The 20,830-nt window shown below is 41.4% G+C and overlaps 1 protein-coding gene and 1 long non-coding RNA gene across 4 annotated transcripts in view; one reads left to right on the top strand and one right to left on the bottom strand.

Moving 5' to 3' along the window:
- The window catches only part of LOC127486064 (uncharacterized), a 147,234-nt gene that overhangs the window by 100,650 nt on the left and 25,754 nt on the right, over positions 1 to 20,830 (bottom strand). For both annotated transcript variants that reach the window (XR_011379212.1, XR_011379213.1), the window contains exon 2: positions 1,059 to 1,298. This is a non-coding gene — a long non-coding RNA (uncharacterized lncRNA). The remainder of the gene's footprint in view (positions 1 to 1,058; positions 1,299 to 20,830) is intronic.
- SYNPR (synaptoporin) overlaps positions 1 to 20,830 on the top strand; it is a 364,988-nt gene that overhangs the window by 328,606 nt on the left and 15,552 nt on the right. The gene's annotated exons all lie outside the window — the stretch shown is intronic.

The following is a 20,830-nucleotide window of genomic DNA, read 5'->3' as shown; positions in this document are numbered from 1 at the left end:
AAGACTTGGCCAAGCTGGTCCTGTTGGCAATTTGTGAAACAGATGGCTATGCAAATACAATTCTCACACTCAGCTGTAAGGTAAACTGTGAACCAGAGAGCAGCAGGTGGCCGAGGAGACGCAAAGCTGTCTGCATGTTTACATTCAGATCTTAGAGACTGAAATCTTTCTAATTGAATTCAACCAACAGTTGACTTGAGAAATCATTAGGTGCACAATACTGCCCTTGGTCCCAAGGCCCAGAGAAAGCTGAGTTATAGAGAACCCTGGTGTCAGGGACTTATGCTTCACAGCACCAGGGTCCAAACTGAGAGGAAAGCAAATGGCTATTGCTGGAAAACATCAAAAGAGCAAGGGATTGAATTGATCCAACCAGAGCAAGTCGGATATGTAAGTGAGGGGGAGTAAGTTCAAAGGTAAATACAAAGGTTGACCTCAAAATACAAATACAGTGGGAAGCTCCTTTTATGAGAAGATCTAGAGTCCTAGGGCAAAGGTAGAAGACAACAGAGGTATGGGTGTGGGGCTAGGTGAATGAGGCTGAGGCTAAGGATGTGTAAAAGTGGAGGAAAGGTAAGAGGGGCCTAACTGTGGATGTACAAACTATGAACAGCCTGCGGCTGCCTCCTCCAACAACAATAATCGTAACTAAGTAACTTCCCAAGGTAGGATGAAGCCCATGGACTTACATATGTTACTGAAGTTTTCAGTAGGTCAGCAGTATTAGCAAATATACATTTTATAAACTTTATGCTAGCATTAAGTGATATGCTGGTATAGAGGCGGTGAGGAGGCAGTGGTTAGGAGGTGATTGCAATAGTCTAACAGAAGACCAGAGTCCAACCATAACATCCACTGTTTCCTGAGCATTTACTATTTGCTAGGCATGGAGCTAAGTGTTTCCCTTGCATTATGTCATTTAAAGCCACAGAAATCTCGTAAACTATGTGGTTTCAGTCCCATTTGAAGTGAGGACCAAAGTAAATAACATGGCTGGTAAATTCTGGGCAGGATGTGCAGCTAGGTCTGTCTGACACAGGGCCTGGGCTCGTCCTCACCACCTCACCCCATCCAGAAGTAGAGGGCAGTGAAGGGAGGAGGAGCCTGAGAAAGCTGTTGCCATTTGAGCACATGGCATGAGATTTTGTCTTCAGCAAACGGATGCAGGCCGACGAAGGAGTAGGTGTCAGGAGCGAGACAGTGAGTTATTTTCAGCCAAGTTGAATCGGAGGAGCAGAGGACATCGTGTGTGGATAGTAGCCGAGAGCTGGAGCGTGGATACGCAATGAGATGAGGTCCTGAGAACAGATGAGAATGTGAGAGAAGGAAGATTAAGGAAAGGTCTAACTCTAAGACTGCCCTGTGCTGGGGATGAACACTGAGAGACTCAGAGAACTCTCTCGAACTTAAGGTGGCAATGCTGACCATTGGAAGATCTCCCATGAAAAGATTTTGAAATGAATAAATGAAAGGTTTCCCTTAACCAGCCCTAACCAAAGAGAAGATTTGGGAATGCAGTGGTCCTTTTGTCCCTTGTGTGTCATTTTATAAGAGCAGTGCAGAGAGCTTGTATCTGGAAGAAGGAACCATCTGGGAGCCTGGCACATCTGCATCTCCAGAATTTGCAGACTTCAGCAAGGCAGGTCCGCCAAGCCCACATGGTTAGCTGGTCAAGCGTGCTGCTAGTAGCAGTCTCATAACTGGAGCTTCTCAGCGTTGAGTCCCCAGTAAATGTAACCACCATCTTGCCAGCCAGAGATCTGGGGATTTCTTAGGACACCTCCTCCTTGATGCTAAGTCAAACCTTTCACTAAATCTCACCAAATCTATCTGATTATCATCTCTTCCTTGAATCCAAATGTTACTGTCCTAATTCGGACTACCATCACCTCTTGTTTAAAATGCAACCACAGGGTTGGCACCATGACACAGTAGGCCAAGCCTCCACCTGCAGTGCTGGCATCCCATATGGGCACCAGTTCTAGTCCTTACTGCTCCTCTTCTGATCCTGCTCTCTACTATGGCCTGGGAAAGCAATGGAAGATGGCCTAAGTCCTTGGGCCTCTGCCCCCGCATGGGAGACCAGAAGAAGCTCTGGCTCCTAGCTGCAGATCTGCTCAACTCCAGCCATTGTGGCCATTTGGGAAGTGAACCAGCAGTGGAAGACCTCTCTCTGTGTGTCTCCCTCTCTAACTCTGCTTGTCACATAAATTTAAAAAAACCTTTAGAAAACTAAATAAAACACAATGCAACCACAATCTACTACTCATCTACCTTTTCCTTCCTTCCCTCAAATCTAATTTCCCAGAGATAATACATGTCTGTTTTCTCATCTATGAGGGTCTCTAAAAGCTCTAAAAGCACGTAAGTCTTGCCTTTTTCTAGACAAATAAACCTATCAGCTCATTCCCATGTCAGAACCCTTGTGCCGGCTGGCGCCACGGCTCACTAGGCTAATCCTCCACCTTGCGGCGCCGGCACACTGGGTTCTAGTCCCAGTCGGGGCGCCGGATTCTGTCCCAGTTGCCCCCCTTCCAGGCCAGCTCTCTGCTGTGGCCAGGGAGTGCAGTGGAGGATGGCCCAAGTGCTTGGGCCCTGCACCCCATGGGAGACCAGGATAAGTACCTGGCTCCTGCCATCGGATCAGCGCGGTGCGCCGGCTGCAGCGCACCAGCTGCGGTGGCCATTGGAGGGTGAACCAACTGTAAAGGAAGACCTTTCTCTCTGTCTCACTGTCCACTCTGCCTGTCAAAAAAAAAAAAAACAAAAAACAAAAAACAAAACAAAACTTGTGCCTGCTCTTCCATCTGTTCATAAGGCTCTTTCCCTGGTTTCTATATATTTGGCTTCCTTTTCTTCAGGTCTTTACTTGAAAGCCACCCTCTAAGCAAAGTTGGCCTGACTGCCCTGTCTGGACACTCTAGCCTCTTCCTGCTCGGCATACACGGTTCATCTTTTTGTCCCCATTCCCCAGCCCTACCCCATTCACCATTGTCTGAGCCACTGTGTATTTCACTTGTTGGTCTCATTAGCTGTCTGTCTCCTCCACAAGGAAGTCCATTGTGGGTGCAGGGACTTTTGTTTGCTTTTGTCCATTACTGTATTTTCAGTGTTGAGAATCTCCCTTGACATGTGGTGGAAGATGAACGATTGGTGATGTTTCCTGTTTCTTTTTGGTGTTTTTTTTTTTTTTAATGTACTGCATTATCTAATTTTCCCAGTGCTCGCTCACTTGAAGTGCCTAAGTCATTTCAAATTGCTTTGGAGATTGGCTCCTCACATCTAGTTACCATAAAAACAAACCAGAGAGAAAAAATTGCTACTATCATTTTGAGAAAGATATTCTGCTGTTTCTCTTTAGTTGTGAATGCCAGGCACTGGGAGGAAGGATTCTTCCATTTTAAAAATATTAAAAATGAATTATGAATTTTCATTTGAAAGGCCTTCTCACTCATGCTTATAAATAGCTATTATATGACCCAATTGAGCTAAAAGCTCTCTAATGGCTAAAGTAAAATTAATCCTCACAGCTATTTTATGGCTAGAAACAAAAAAGTTGGCCAGTATTAGAGAAAGTTCTCTATTTCATTACTTCTTTTATGAACAAAGTTCATCCGAACCTCATTAGACTAGAACTCAAAGTTTTGGGAAGTCTCTACTTATCTCGCAGAAAATATGTATGTGTTGGTAAAAATACAGGTGATTCAGCAAACACAACAGCAACCCTGGGAATGACTGGAATGATTGCATTTCTTTGCCAAAATGCATGGAATTAAGTGCCCTGCAGCAACTAAAACTGTGACTCAGAAAAACACTTTAATAACTATTCTCTGCTCACAGTAGTACAAATCAAAGCAGGCATGGCCTGTGGGAGTTAAATGGCAGTATAGATTTCCTAACAGAGTGAAAAGAAATACCAATGAAAGCCAGGCACACGGTGCAGGACAAACTTCTCAAAGGAAGCGATTCAGCTGGGCAGCTAGCTGCCACCTCACCAGGCAGCAGAAGCAATGATCTAATACACATGTCACCCTTGATTAACGTGGTGAATAACTAGGGGGACTTAGCTGCTGCTACATCAGTCCCTGAAAGCCACTGGGTTTTTCCTATTGCAATAAATGACTTCCCATCCAACATATCCAGCAGCCTCACTTCCAGAAAAACTGTCTCTGCTGCCAGGGATCTGCTTTCAGAATTCACTGTTGTCAAACACATAATACTGATTGGGTACTGATTATATGAGAGGCATATAATTAATGCTTCCTATATTCTATCACATTTAGTCCTTGTAACAGGTTTGTGAGATGAGGTTTATCCCCCATTTAACAGGTGAGGAAATTAGGGTTGACAGAGTATAGAGACCCTGGCTAAAGTCATTAACTGTCAATGATGATTCAAGAACTTAGAACTGTGGCTGGTAACTTCTATGCTCTACTGCCATTTTAAAGGGCAGAAACTAAAGAGATGGGGCAATGGCAAAGAACTGACCCTCCAGGGATATTTTCTACTGTTGTCCTAAGTGGAGCCAGAAAAGCTAGTACGGCACTAGAAAAGCTGACCCAGCCACCCTTGGCTCCAGATTGACACTAGGTGTAGAAGCTTTATATTGAGTCTTTAGGAAAGGCAGAGTGAGGGGATTGCCACTCAAAACCAACCAACCAAAAAATTCATGGCCATTGTAAATCAGTAAGAGTGGGTGCATTGTATAGTCACTCGACATACAATCAAAGATCTGTATTTATCTAAAAAGAAAAGACTAACAAAATACAGATACACAAAAAAATGCAGACGAGAAAAAAAAAATCCCAGCCTACATAAGCACAGACGTATGCAGCCATTTCTCAGCCCCCACATGATTCTTACAACGGGAGAATCTTTGACAGAGAGAGCTCCCATTGCCTGGCTCACTCACCAGATGCTCACAGAGGACTCATGTGGACCAGGCTAAACCAAAAGCTGGGAACTCAATCCAGGTTTCCCACAGGGGTGCCAACAGCCCTGTTAGTTGAGCCATCACCTGCTGCTTCCTAGTATCTGTATTAACAGGGAGCTGGAACCAGTATCAAACTCAGACCTTCTGAGGTGGAATAAGGGCATCTTCACCAAACTCTGACCTCTGAAGATGTTCAGGCTTCATACAACATAGTCATAAAAACAAGCCAACAGCCTAACGCATGCACAAAAGGCCAAGACACTGCCTGCTACAGGAAACCTTAAAAGCCTGTCAAGGTTTATTTTCATACTTAGGGAATATTTTTATTGCAAAAAAATATTTTAGAACCTATCACTACTTGTGATCCAACTCTCCTACATTTCCAACACATTTTTAAAGGTTACTTTTGTTACCAGTGTGGATTTCTTTTTTAATTTAAGCCATTACTTTAATAGGTACGATGAGGTAGCTTTCCTGTTCTCTCAAACTCTTCCAAACAAAGAGCAGTGCTTGGGCCTGCGGCACTGGCATCCCATATGGGTGCAGGTCCTAGTCCTGGTTGCTCCTCTTCCAGTCCAGCTCTCTACTGTGGCCTGGGAAGGCAGTGGAGGATGGCCCAAGTGCTTGGGCCCCTGCACCCACGTGGGAGACCAGGAAGAAGCACCTGGCTCCTGGCTTCAGATCGGCATAGCTCCAGCCATTGCGGCCATTTGGGGAGTGAACCAACAGAAGGAAGACCTTTCTCTCTGTCTCTCTCTCTCTCACTGTCTGTAACTCTACCTGTCAAATAAATAAATAAAAATCAAAAAAAAAAAAAAAACCTCCTTTAAAACAAAACAAAACAAAACAAAAACAAAGAGCAGTGTTTGTGAAATGTTTGTTCCCCGGTGTTTTCCAGGACAGGCCATACTGCTTGCCTTCAACCACATGGGTGTGGTTCATGAAACATGGAACCACAGTACTACACACTTACCTTTTGAGTGGGATGAAGCTTTCTTTGTGCTCTGAAACACATTTTCTCTATGGTTTCCTTTTAGGTATGGTGAACACTATTTTTAAAACTGGAATGATATGGTGAGCAGCACTTAACAGGGGGCAGCTTTGCAAAATGGTACAAGATTATGACATCTTCAGCAAGTGTCTGTGAAAGTGTGAAAGCAGGGTCCTCCAACAAAAAACATTTTATTCAGAACCTTTACTTTTTTAGCAACTCATTTCTTCCCCTCATCAACAGGATACAATATGGCATATAATGAGATCTCATTGTAACAGATTTTAATATAACATGGGTCCAATGATGCTCCCATAGCATAACTACTCATGACAAGATTCTAATAATCATCAGTTTTGCTAAGTGCCTATTTTTGGACTTTTGTCTGATAATGGTTGTCCTAATTCCCTAATATGCAGCTCCACAGGTTTCATTAAGCAGCCAATTAGTAGGAAAAAAAAGATAAAAATGGCATATATGTATAAATACACATTTATATATTCTTTAAAAAATATTTTTACTGCTTGTATTGATTAAATATACCACTGGAATATGTGTTTAGGAGTTATAATAATACATTGACGCAGCCAGCACCGCAGCTCAGTAGGCTAATGCTCCGCCTTGTGGCACCAGCACACCGGGTTCTAGTCCCGGTAGGGGCGCCGGATTCTGTCCCGGTTGACCCTCTTCCAGGCCAGCTCTCTGCTGTGGCCAGGGAATACAGCGGAGGATGGCCCAAGTGCTTGGGCCTTGCACCCCATGGGAGACCAGGAGAAGCACCTGGCTCCTGGCTTCGGATAGGCGTGGTGCACCGGCCACAGCGCGCCGGCCGCAGCAGCCATTGGAGGGTGAACCAACGGCAAAAGGAAGACCTTTCTCTGTCTCTCTCTCTCACTGTCCACTCTGCCTGTCAAAATAAAATAAAATAAAATAAAAAGAAAATACCTTTAAAAAAGAGAATACATTGACACAATCTCCCATAAAAAGCACAACTCTGAGCAAATCCTTCCTGGTCGGGGACCCAGACTGTGGAGTGCGATTTCATTTGTTCCTTGCTTTTGCCACTGAAAGCTAGGAGACCCTGGGCAATTTTACTGAACCTCTCTCTGACTCACTCCCATCATGCAAGTACACTCAAAAATTCATGAGAAACTGGAAGGAAAAGGTCAGATGATTTTGGTACCAAAAGAAAAACTTTGAAATTACTGCATTGTTTTTTCATAATATGTGTTTCTCTTAGCTTTTTGAAGACCCCACCCTATTAGTCTCTATTACATCATCAAGAATTAAATCAGACTTAAAGTAGCTGCTGTTAACTCATGCAAACACTCAGTATAGTGCCTGACACATAGAAATTACCCAATAAGTATTTTTCAAAAGTTAATTATTTTAAAACTGAGCTGGAAAAATAAGACCTGCCATTATGACAACAGAATGGCAACATAGGCAAGTGCATGGGGAAGCTGTTCTGAGAGTAGGGTGGTAGACAGCAGTGGATGCAGGAGCAGATTGGATAGTTTCTAATGAAGAAATTTCCTCCCTAAGACCTGCTTCCCAGAGTTTGTCCATGGAAAAGCAGCACTGTCATCCCTTGGAAGCTTATTCGAAACACAGACTCCCAGATCCTGTTCCAGACCTACCGGATCAGAATCTGTTTCTCGACAAGATGCCTAAAGGTTGTGTGACACATTAAGTTGCAAAGCCCTTCTCTGGAACACACCTTGCTTCTCAAAACATTCAGATTAGCTGCTATCTCCTATCACAGACATCTGCACTTACAAAATAACACTGGGGAGAGGGAGCCTGTACTCCCCCAAATCCCTACTACTGAAGTACTGTGAGTGCAAAATTCTACCACTTAAGTATTGGAAATATCATAGAAGTGACAAAAATAAGTAGTCAGCTAAATAAAGGATGAAACAGAAGTTACGATTTAATTCATACTTATGCCTAGACAGAGTAAAAATCACAAATATTTATTCCATCCAAATTGAAATAAAAATCAAGGAATCATGTCCTCACTCTCTTTGGAAGGGTTTGGGCTCAAGTTCCTGGTACTCTCAGGTTTTCAGAAAGCATGCATGCTCCTAGAAGGCAGTATTATTGACTCCCTGTGTTTTCCCCTCACACACTCCAAACAACAACAGTAACAACACAACACTTCCTGGGTGACACTCTGTGTACACCACATGTTGCAGAGAAATCGACAGACTCTACCTCATCCACAACTTCTCGCTGTCTCGTGTCTGCCTACCTTCTGGCCTTAGGCACCTGTTCAAATCTTGCGTGCCAAAGACATAGAAGCTTTGATCTGTAATAAACTTGTGAGAATCAGAGACTAAGAACAGAAGGGGAGAACTGATGGTGAAAATAACAGTGTCTATCATATATTAGGTGCCTACTTCTAAGTCCTATCCCCACAAGATCATCCATTCCTTTATAATCCATGTGAGTTATTAATTCTCTTCTCTTTCACCTGACCAAATAAAAGCTGATGAGCTAAAATAAACTGCCAAATGCTATGCTGCTAAGAGGTAGTGTAACTGACACTCGAACCCAAGTCCTTCCTTGAGAATAAAGACATTTATGAAGCCAATAGTCACCTTTCTGAGAAATGTCTCCTCATTTGTAATTCAAATGCAGTATTTTCCCTCACTTTTACTTCATATGATGAGTGGGGAAGTGGCAAAGGAATATTCTGAAGTCAGGCTGAACTGGAGCTGTGGATGTGAAAGCACAACATAATTTCCTCCTTGGTATTTTAGAAGTTCTTCATTTTAACCATCTGTTGCAGGCTGACAGATGGGTTTGATACATGACAGAATAATGGGTCTTCAATTCTAGAAAGGCAGAAGGAAGGCTTGAAAAATAGCAGCTCTTTTCATGAACCTAACTGTGTGTTAATGCCACTTGCTCATTTGCAAAGAAAAAAAAGTTAGTTGGGGGTGGGGGAGGGGAAGAGTGACACAATCATAATCATTTTCCTAAACAGAAAGTTCCTTATAATTGCCAAAGGTCAAATCCAGTAAAGTACAGCTCTTCTAAAATCATGCCAGAATTTCTCAGTTCCTTAAAGGGCATGTGGAGGAGAAAAAGTAGACATAAAGAAAAATAATAAAAGTGCATTTTTAACAAACCTTCCTTCTCTATTCTCCAGCCATTAAATTCTCTTCTCTTTGCATTATGAGTTTCTTCTGTCTTGGCTTTAATCTAGGAAACCTGTCAATTTTTGAGACCCAAATGACTTTTACCTTTTGGCATCTCCACAAAACATAAAGTCTCTTTGCTATCTTCTTCCCTTCAGTGGATATACCTAAGATTCTAACAGCTGGCATTTGGCTCTACACTAGCAACACAGATGATGGAGAGTCCTATCCCCAAAGAAGAGCCATGATATGCAGCACTGTGATTAAGGCACTCATTGATCTGTCAGTGGTTCATTATCCCAGGCAGAACTTCTTCAAACGGTCTTACAAGTCTTTACACAACTATCCAAAGTTTTTCCCAATCAGACATTGCAACACTTAGATGTTTGGTTACTGCCCAACAGGTCTGAAGCTCTATCTATAAAGACCCAGTGATTCAACACTTTTGACTGAGTCGGCAAGGTTTTGACTATATTTATGTAACCTCAGCAGAATGATTCTATTTTCAAAGGAATGTCAGGATACAGTTTGAAAAAAAATAACTCAGCTAAAGTCATGGTCAATTGTGGTTGACCAAATCCAGCCATGTCACTTGAAGACTGCATTATCTTTCCCATCATCATCACTACCATCAAGGCAGAAATGTAAGCATTTCAGGTATTTTGATATCTCCATGCTCAACACTTTTACTTGATGTTAATCCTCCCAACAGCCCTGAAAGGGAAGCACTTCTTTCTATGTTACAGATGCAAACACTGAAGTCCAGAAAATTTCAAAAACCACGGTCAGGTTGACTTAATTGCATAAAGTCTGGCCATGCATATCAAATCTTTCATGTTCTATGTGGGAGATACCAGTAGTGTAGAATAGTAAGGTAATAAATAATAGGATTATGTTTTCAAAGGAGTATTTGACAGCCTGAGTTTCTCTCAGCAGTTCCTTCCCACTCTAATATTGTGTAATTCTGGGGAAGGAAGACATGCATTTTTCCCCCTGGTTTCAGGAAGATGATGGCCAAAGAACATACAGCAGAGTTCAGAAAGGAGCTGATTGGTTTAAAAGGCGACCCATGAAAGGCCCGCCAGCATTTTCTGAGTCGAAATTCCTTGGTGTGGCTTACTTAAAATAATTTCCCATACAGCATGGCTGTTTTCACATATAAGTTAGCGACGGAGCAACTTAAAACATTTAAGCAAGTTCAGAAATAACTTTTCAAATATCTTTATCACCCATGTCTCTACTGTCTGCTGTTGTTTGTAGGTATGTGTGTGATACACATACATATACGCAAATTCTAAGATGCATGTGTCTGGATTGTGGAGGGAGAGTTTTATCCCCACAGTGAGAAAGCATTGTTGTCCAGAGCACCTGTGGGAGATGCAGTTCAGTCCCAGCTGCTTCTGCCAGTGATCTTCTCACTGTGTCTCCTGCATGCTCCCCTTCCTCCAGATGTTTCATCTACAAGAGATGCTGCTTGACATCTGGTGTTTTCCAGCTATGTTTATGTCCAGATGTTGTGTGACAAGTAAACAAGGCGGCTGGTTAATTATCTAAATCTCTACATTTTCACCTATCTTGCCCAATGGCAGACCAAAAATATTTTTAAAGTGTTAAAAAATTTAAAACTAAGAAGGATTGATAGGATGTTTAATAAGCATCCCCAATTTTCCAGATTCATCTTTGACTAATTCTATACATATAATATTTGCTCAGTTACTTTTAGGGTATCTAATCTCTGGACTAGGATCTTGGGCTTATTACTTATTTCTGTATTTAATGATGGTTTATCCAAACCAATGACCAGGATTTTTTGGAAAGGGTGCTGTTTCCTCTATAGGCTAACAACTTTCCTAGAAACACTTAACACTGGTTACTTCCCAGAACTCGCAAACTGCTAGGATCCAGAAAGGGAAGAATATGCTGCCAACATTTAGATGTGTGAACAGATCCATCCTAGTTCTCTTTACCCTCTGGATACACTTTGTTAATTGCTTAGCTTTGTAAGAGAGGGAGGCTTATAAGTGGACAAGTGCAGAGCACTGATAGTCTCAGAATCTGTGCAAGCCACCCACGTTCCTAAGAAGCAAGCAGTCTTCTCCTCACACTGATAGCTGCCTCTGCTAGCAGTGTAACCCAAGAAATACCCTTTGGTCCTGACAGATCCAGTACCAATATGCATCCTCCATAGGCATGGAGCCAGCCAGTAGTACATAAGAGCCCAACATGCTCTCCCAGGCATTCATAGGCCTTCCAGATGATCCATTTTATATTATATTTCTCATTCAACATGAATCTGCTTTAAGAGTCATGCAAGAGCCAAATTAAAAACCTAGATTCAATTAGGTCTAACTTCTCCTGTCTCCCTAAGCAGGTCAGTGCTACTCATGTATTTCTTTTGTTTTCAGAACACCAAATCTTTTTCCTGCAAAGTTAAAGTTATCACCACCATTTGCAATTACACTTTTTTTCTGTTATTATTTAAGATTGTTCTCCTCCACTAGAAAGACTGTTCTTCTTAACTACTATATTCCCAACACCTACCACCTAGTAGGTTCTACGTACTTATTTTTTCAATGAATGGATGAATGCATCTGATTCATCTGACTGCCTAGACCAACTATATAATGTAAACACATTTGTCTGCATTATATTTTCACTTATATATTGTATTTTCACTTATATATTGTATTTCACTTATATATAGAGAGGAATTTTTCCTGCATCAAGACCAATTATAAAAGTGAACTTTCAGGTGCTATATTAAGCATTTTACTACATTAATTCTTTTATTCTTGGCAGAAACCTTATGAAATGGATATCATTATGACCATTTTTTTAAAAAAAATTGAGAAACTGAGGCTAGATACATTTTGAGCACTAAGAACTGAAATTCGAACTCAGGGCTACCTGATTCCAAGGACTATAGAATTAACCACTACGATACTTTCTTTGCTCAGAGCCTACCTGTAATAAGGCCTACCTCACACATTTTATGTGAATATTAAGTGAAATCATGTATGTAAAGGACTTAGCACAGTGCCTACCCCATGGTCAGACCTGACTTAATAGTATCTATTGATCATAATACTTCTACCAGTACCGTTAATTTATTTCCATAGCTATTAATTTGCTAACATTACTATTAACTTGTTTTGAAAGGTCTGTGCTATTGGTAATGAAGAGGTTAGGAAGGAGCACTTGAGAACCAAATCTCAGGTATTCAAGAGTATTTTTTGTTTGTTTGTTTGTTTGTTTGTTTGTTTGTTTTTGACAGGCAGAGTTAGACAGTGAGAGAGAGAGAGAAAGGTCTTCCTTCCATTGGTTCACCCCCCAAATCGCCACTACAGCCAGTGCACTGCGCCGATCCGAAGCCAGGAGCCGGGTGTTTCCTCCTGGTCTCCCATGTGGGTGCAGGGCCCAAGCGCTTGGGCCATCCTCCACTGCCTTCCCAGGCCACAGCAGAGAGCTGGACTGGAAGAGGAGCAACTGGGACAGAACCAGTGCCCCAACTGGGACTAGAACCCCGGAGTGCTGGCGCCGCAGGCGGAGGATTAGCCAGCCTCAAGAGTGTTTTTACCTCGTAATTTACAATAGCACTGCAGAAATCCAGTGAGAACTTTGCATCTATTCTGAGTGGCCAGAGAGCCAGAAATACTTCCCTCTTGCACCAAGATTATGAAATCAGTTGCCTATGACTCGACTAACAGGAGATATGCAAAAGGTCTTTTTTTTTGGTCTTATTTTCACACACAAAAATAATTTAAGAATTAGGAACTCTTAGTTCCACCACTGAACAATCACAGATCAATTGATAAAGTTATCTGGGAACAGTGTAGAAAACAAAAAGCACAGGATGTCAATCACAAGTTTAACTTAAAGGAAAGAAATTAAATCCTACATTGATTCTCAAGCCTAAGTCAGATCCTTCACACATCAAACAACAAGACTGATTAGTCCTGAGCCCTTGGAAGAGAATATCAGCACCCAATGCCCCTCTCTTTTTTTGAAGAATCCTGATTGAGAACGTGACAATTATGTTTGTTACCATTATAGCACAGAACAGCCCAGACAATGACAAGGCGTAAACCATTTGTGAGCCGGAACAGATCGTCAGCTGGTATCCTACTGCCCTTGCACCATTTGTAGAATGGCAACCAGCCTGTAGTGAGTGGGAACACAATACTAGTTGACTAGATGATTGGGAAAAAGGACAGAGACAACAACGGACAGTGAACAAGTCAATGGGATTTGGAGTCAAACAGAACCAAGTTTGGTATCCAGGCCCTCTCTGTAATTAATTGCTGTGAACTTCCCATTCCACATTGGTGAAATTTAAAAAATTAGGAGCTACTAAACAGAGTTTTTGTATCAAATGAAATAATTCAAACAGGTAAAGCAGCCTGACATCACACCACTCACATAATGGACACCCATTCAAGCTGGGATGGAAGCCAAGTATTTTACCTTCCAGTAAGAAACACACTATTAGGAACTCAACAAACTTTAGCCACAACCAAACTTGAGTGACTTAGTAACTCTGAAATCAATAGGGAATCACTTAATCTTTATGAACCTTGACTTCCTCATCTGTAAAGTTGGGTCAATAAGAGCCATCTTGGGACCAGTGCTGTGGCATAGCAGGGAAAGCCGCTGCCTACAACACGGGCATACCATCTGGGTGCCAGTTTGAGTCCTGGCTGCTTCATTTCTGATCCAGCTCATGGCTAATATGCCTGGGACAGCAGTGTAAGATGACCCAAGCACTGGGACCCTGAATCCATGTGGGAGACCCAGAAGAAGCTCCTGGCTTCTGGCTTTGGCCTGGCCCAGCCCTGGCCATTGCAGCCATTTGAGGAATGAACCAGTGGATCGAAGATCTCTGTCTCCCCTGCTCTCTAACTCTTCCAAATAACTTTTAAAAATAAACATTTTTTAAAAAAAGAGCCATTTCAGAATATTACTGTGGGAACTAAATGAATAATATATGGAATGCATAGTGTCTGAATCTTAATAACTGCTCCATAAATGATAGTCACAAATATTAACATTAATACTTAATTTTTGTTATGAGTCAATAAAATCACAGCCCTCTAAAAGCAGCAGAGTGCTTTTAAAATAGTTCCGCATACAGATTCTGAAACCAAATTCCCTAGCTTCAAATCCTGGAACTGTATCTTTCAAACTAGGTGTAAGTAATTTAACCCCACCTGCAAAGTGGCCTAATAATAGTACCTACCCCAACAGGGTTGTTGGGAAAATAACTAAGCAAATAGATGTGAAGCATGAATAGGTGTTCTCTGAGTGTAAGCGGCTCCATCGGCATCATCACATTAGCACTGCGCCACCCTCGTCATCTTCTTCAGGGGGTCACAACGAACTGCACAGCAACTGCTCATCCCATAAATTAATCACAGAATAAGAACAATGACCACTAATGACATGGAATGTCTGGGTAGCTGGTTTTGTGGCACTCTTGCCTACACAGAAGTCTGGCTGGGGTCAGGAAAAAAACCACTTGAAGGAGGCACAGCGACCCTTTGTGGAGGGATAAATGTGGAGCCTCTTTCCCTTTGGTGTTAGAAGAATTATGTGGAGGGGTGAACATTGTGGCACAGCTAGTGGAACTGTTGCTTGGGAAGTCTGCATCCTGTATTGGAGCATCTCGTTTGACTCCCAGCTACACTAATAATTTTTTTTAACTTTTAACTACACTAATAATTAAGCTTCTTGCTAGTGCACCTGGCTGGCAGCAGATAAGGGCGCAAGCATCTAGGTTCCTGCCACCCATGTGGGAGACTCAATGGAGTTCCTGGCTCCTGGTTTTGGATTGGCCTAGTCCCCAGTGTTGCAGCAATTTGGAAATTAACCAGCGGATTTGAAATCTCTCTGTCTCTCTCTGATTCTCTGTCTCTCTGCCTTTCAAATAAATAAATACTTAAAAAAGAAGAAAAGCTGATGTGGGGTGTGAAGCAGAGGCCCACGGGTTGGCTTTCCCACTTAAGTGCTGCACCAATGAATTAGCTGGTACCCCCAGTCCTTGGCTCGTTAGCTTTAAGTTAGTCATCAAATAAACAGAGGAAGGAGTTGTCTCCAAAATCAAAGGACTCATGTCCACGACTCCGTGGAGCTGTCCATCTGCCTATGCTGAGGGACTTTCTGACTTTGTGGTTCTCCTCTCTATCAAAGATGAACAGACTTGCTAAGCTGACCACTCTCAGCCCATGTGAATTCCCTTCGGGCATTTGACGGTCAAGCACTGGCTTTTCAGACAGACTAGAGCTCCCCTAACAGGCTCTGGCCACTTTTACTTGGGATTTGTCTTAGGGATTCTCAAGTCTAGGGGATTGATGGGATTTGTCCAAGAACATTCAATGTCAGGAAGAGAGGAAATGGGCCTCCTAGGACTGAAAACTCCAACCTAGTCTAACTTAATGATTGACCTCTAGAAATTGGGTTCCTGTTTTCTTGTTAATAAGACAAAAATCGTAGTAATATCTGTGTCACAGAGTTGGTGTGAAGATGAAATGGTGCATATAGCTCATACAGCACAACTCTGGATGTGATACATGCCCAGTGGGGGTGGGAACTCTGATGTCTCTATTTTTCCTTCCTCGTTCTCTCCTTCAGACACTGCCTCCTCCTCCACTCTCTCCTCCTACCCCCTCCCTCTCTGCTTCTTCTCCACTCCTACCTTCTCTTCTCCTTCTTCCTTCTTGTCTCAGACCTTCCTCTCCCCCTCCCCCTCTGTTCCTTCCTCATCTCCTTTCTCTTCTCCTTCCTCTTCCTTTCCTGTTCCCCTCTGTGTTCCTGTTCCCCTCTGATTACATCATGCTAGCCAGCCCTGCAAACAAGGGGCTCCATATTTTATCCCTCTGTACCTGTCACATTGTGTGAACAGAGCAGTAAGTTAGCCTTTCTCCCTTTGCCCTGGGATTATCTCCTTCCTTGGGCTGCCAATACTCCAGACCTCCACCAGACCACTGAGGCAATGAATTGACCAACTATCTGACTCACCTATTGGATCTTACAGGTTCAAAGAGGCACGTGAGAGGCATGTTGGCTTTGGCAAAGCTAAGCTGATGGAAGGCTTCTGGGACCATCTCAGAGCAAAATACCAAAGCAAAGTGCATCAATGACCCAAAGCAGCAGAAGAGACATCACTATCATGTGATCATGGATAGAGTTGTGACTCTGTTAATTGTGAATTTGAGAAGAACTGTACAATGGGGTAGCATTAACAGCATGTGACTCTTTGTAATGTGCCAACTATAAAACTTAAAGCAACATATGTGACTTGCAGATTTCTGTTAAACTGGGTTTGGATCTGCGTCCTTATCCTAGAATGGTATCATGCAGCTGTTTCCAAACTTCAGGCATTCTTACTCCATGTTCCTATCACCTGAACCACAAATGATTGATTGTTTTTCTTTAAGCCACTTTCTTAAACAAAATACACCTTTTTAATAAAACCCTATACCATTAATAGAGAAATCCAGCAGTATTTGACATAATAAGAAGAAAAACACAGAAGTGAAGCAATGAGAAATATCCCAGGTAGGTATCATTGCTTGCCGGAAGGCTCTGAGCCTGAGGGCAATTTTTCCTGACAAAAAGGAAGACAAAAACAAGTGTTTAGTCCAGTGGATAAAATGCACACATTCACACATCCCACATCAGAGTCTAGGGATTGTGTTCCCAGTTCCTGCTGCTGATTCCAACATCCCGCTACTGGAGACCAAGGGAGGCAGCAATGGAGGATCAATTGGTCGGGTTCTTGGATTTACTTGCTGGTTCCAGCTTTAGCCCCTGCTCTGCTATGGCTACTGAGGGCCTCTGGGGAGTGAACTACTGACTGGGAGCACTCTCACTTGCTTACTTGCATATTCTCTCTCTCTGTCTTTCTCTTTCTCTTTCTCTTTCTCTCTCTCTCTCTCTCTCTCACACACACACACACACACACACATAATCAAACATTGTTAAAGGAAGGCATTAGAATTTGTTAAATAAGCATTAGACAGATTAACCCTTAAGTGAGTCTCCCCTTTACTGCTCAGATTACAAGAAAAATGTGAAAGAAGAGTGTGTTTGTCTTGGTGTAGCTCAGTGTTTTCTATTGCTGTTTCTCTGTTCCTGCCATGGCAGGCAACCCAAACTTCAGAAAATGTGGGCATAAGGAAGCCCAGTCTCTAAGGAGCCCAGTTTCCTGAATTCAAGTCTCAGCTACTTGTGACAATTTGGGTGTATCACTTAACTTCTTGCCTCCCCTTTTCTCTTCTGTAAAATGGATATAATATCTTCACCCTCACACATCTATTGTAACAAACAAGTGATCTTGCTATCAGTATGACATCCTAGTATCAGTATGGTGAGTACTTCAGATGGAATAGTGGGAAAAAAACTAACTGGACAGAACAGTGAGTTGTTCTGTTAGCCACTGCTAAGCTCTTCTCTCTTCCTGTGCCAACCCCTCTTCTCTGAGCTACTGTCTTACTATTTTGTTTCTATATTTCCTGACTCATAATTTCATTCTGGGATTTCTGGAAGTTAAATTACCAAAGTCAATCCACTACCACTGAAGATAAGAATGGCTCTTTGGACAGTTCATTTTCTGGTATAGGCTCTTGATATAAGTATCAACAACAGAAAACATAGCAAAGATAACAGATAGGCTCAATACAGTCATTAGATTGAAATACAGTGTTGGAAATACTTGTTCATAGTTATAGAAATGGAATAATTTATTGTAGTTTTCAATATCAGAGAAAGATGGAGGCAAGTTCACCTGGTTCTGAAATACAAAGTACTCTCACCAAAAATGACTCCCTCTTGAATGTGATCCAGGAGTAGCAACTTTATTATGCTAACAGAATGACATTCATTTAAAAATGAGTTTGCTAACAGTAACTTATGAGAAGTGAGGGCAACAAAATACCTCCACCAAATCAAATGGAAATAAACCACTCAGCCAACACAGAGCCAGGCTACTCCCTGTGGCAAGGAAGCAGTTTCCCAGTTCAATGAATAGATATTTCATCTGTTGCAGAAACACAGGTAGGTCACATGTCAAAGTTCTTTTAGAATGAGACCAGTAGCTCAGAGTGCCTTTATAAACCATTTAATGACCCATATGCAAATAAATCGCTTAACTTTCTTGGCTGCAATTTTCTCATGTGATATGAGGCCGATAGCACCTACTCTGACTGCTTAGGGTTTTGTAGGGAGCCACACAAATCACAATCTGGAGAGCTTTTAGGAAGCACTGAAGCCCCTTCCAAACAGCAACTTCTCCATCCTAAAAAAGTAATACAAGCAACACCAGCAGAAGCTGCCTTCAAGGGGTTAATGTACGTCCCATGAGAACCATTTATCTTCCCTGTGCACGTACTACCTCTGTTATAAAGACAAGAAGTAATATTTGTGAACAAGGGAATCCTTGCTAGCACCATCACAATGAAGTCACTTCCCAAGTGTCAGCATTCACCTCTCCTAATACAGAAGATGCTCTTGGTCAGACCTTTAATGTGGCATAAAATAACAGCAAGGAAAAGGCTATTCCATAGCCAATTTAACTTCCAGTCTTCTGATTAAGGCAGCAAAGTACTTCATTAACAGCACTCATTAATCTCCCAGTCTAACAAACATCATATACTCCAAAGCCATGGGCAAACATCTCCAGTTATTTTTTTTACTTAGATAGCATTTATGTTTGCAGCATTTCTTCTATCAATGGGAAGTATTAGTTTAACATTGACAGTAAATGTATAATTTCTAATATAAATTTGCTTATATAAAAAGCATAATTTGCTTTAAATGAAACATTAAATAATATAGAAGTCAGTAGAAATGAAAATTGTTTAGGTATTAGCAAATGAACGGAAATTTAGAGAACATCAGAGAAGCTATCTAGGGAAAATACACCAAAAAGCATCTTGCCCTCCAAATTATCAGGAGGCTTACAACATGCTGCAGCAGTCAAGCCAGATGTTAATTATAAGTAAAATATTTAACCTGCGTGGGCTTCAGTTTCCTCCTAAGTAAAACTGGAAGTCCCTAAGTTGTAAGGTTAATGATGTCTGTGAAAGTGTTCTTCATGGGTTTGATCAGTGTCCACAGGAGGCCTATGCGACAGGGGGATGGATGAAGGCAGGAACTGAAGTCCAAGAGGCAGGAATAGCAGCCAGATTATGAACCCCTGTGAACCTCAATGGGACTTTATGTTCTGGAAGGTTGGAGTCACTGGTAGTTTCTGAGTAAAAAAGTGTAGGTACAGGCTCACACTTGTGTCTTACTCTGCCCACTGTGTCGGAAGTAAATGAATGTCAGTAGTGTTCCACAGTGTTCTTTTTCATGGCTGCATGTGAGTTTCTCTGAGGCCAGACATAGAGCTAGTTGCCAACTTTTTCAATTAGTTTTCAGTGGTGTCATTTACAACCTGTTCATAGTCTCCATCTCTGTTGCATAGATATAAGTCACTTGAGGAAGATTTATAAGCATGCAAGTTCTCCATAGCATCGTACTATTTATATTACTGTTGTGGCTTTTATAGTTTCTTTTATCGGTGACATTAAAGTTTATATATAATGAACACTCATTATTCAGCACACTGGAAAGCATTTTATTGTGCTATCTCATGGGACAGATACTATCTTAGTTTACTGAGAGGTAAACTGAGGCTTTAAGGCATCTAGCAAATTGCCTCAAGCCACATGGTTAGTACACGTCAAATTGAGGACTCGAACCCAGGTCTCTATGATCACAAAGTCTGAGCCTTTAACTCAGGTAAAAGATAACTTACTACAATATATTGATCCCTCTTTTTAAGAAGTTACTACAAAATATGAAAAGATATCAGCTTCCAAAAACACCATATTTAATACAAGGGTATAGATCTGTGAATTTAATCATGATGTTGATTTACAGAAAATTATGATGATCTCAACTCCAGCATTAAAAAAAAAAACATTTTTAGTTTGTTTTAAACAGGAACCAGACAGCAGAAGCAGTATATAAGAGTCAAGCACATAGCCTTGGCGGCAGATGGCCAGACTTAGAATCTTGGCTCCTTCACTTCCTAACTCATGGCATTGCACACTGTATTTAACCTCTTTCTGCCTTAGTTTCCTCAGTTTTAAAATAGAAACAGGATTAGCATGTTCCACAGTGCTGTTGTCAAGATCAAATGAGTTAACACATGTGAACTTGAAATAACACTTAGCACATAGTAAGTGGTCAGTAAATCTTATGTACTGTTAGTATTTCAACATTAAATTTAACAATGCAGACATAATTTTTTCAATTTTCAACTGAATGATCTTCACAAGATTTTATTCTTATTTCTCATCTGGATGGCTTTTTAAGACTCTATCTGACTATGATGACTATGAATAATGGCAGTCACTGTTTTATAGTTTAAATTATATAGTAACTATGAACCCTATAAAATATGTAAAATTGGAAGAATAGAGTTACAAGAAATGATACATGACAAAAGAGGATATGGAAGATATGTTTACAGTGATTAAATATTGTTCAATATATACATGTATTGAAACATAACACAATACCCCATAAATAAATAAAAATTTTGTCAGTTAAATTTTTTAAATTATTAAGAGGCAAGAATCCATATTTTATATTTATTCCTCTAACGCCTTGCTTAATACCTGGCACATTAATCACAAATTAAAGTTTGAATGAATGCATGGATAAATAAATGAAATAAGGTACCAGACTGCACATGAACAGAAAGTAGTGATTTCG

The sequence above is a fragment of the Oryctolagus cuniculus genome, chromosome 10 (assembly GCF_964237555.1).
Source record: "Oryctolagus cuniculus chromosome 10, mOryCun1.1, whole genome shotgun sequence".
In the NCBI taxonomy this organism is placed as follows: Eukaryota; Metazoa; Chordata; class Mammalia; order Lagomorpha; family Leporidae; genus Oryctolagus; species Oryctolagus cuniculus.
This window is presented reverse-complemented; position numbering and strand designations above follow the sequence as displayed.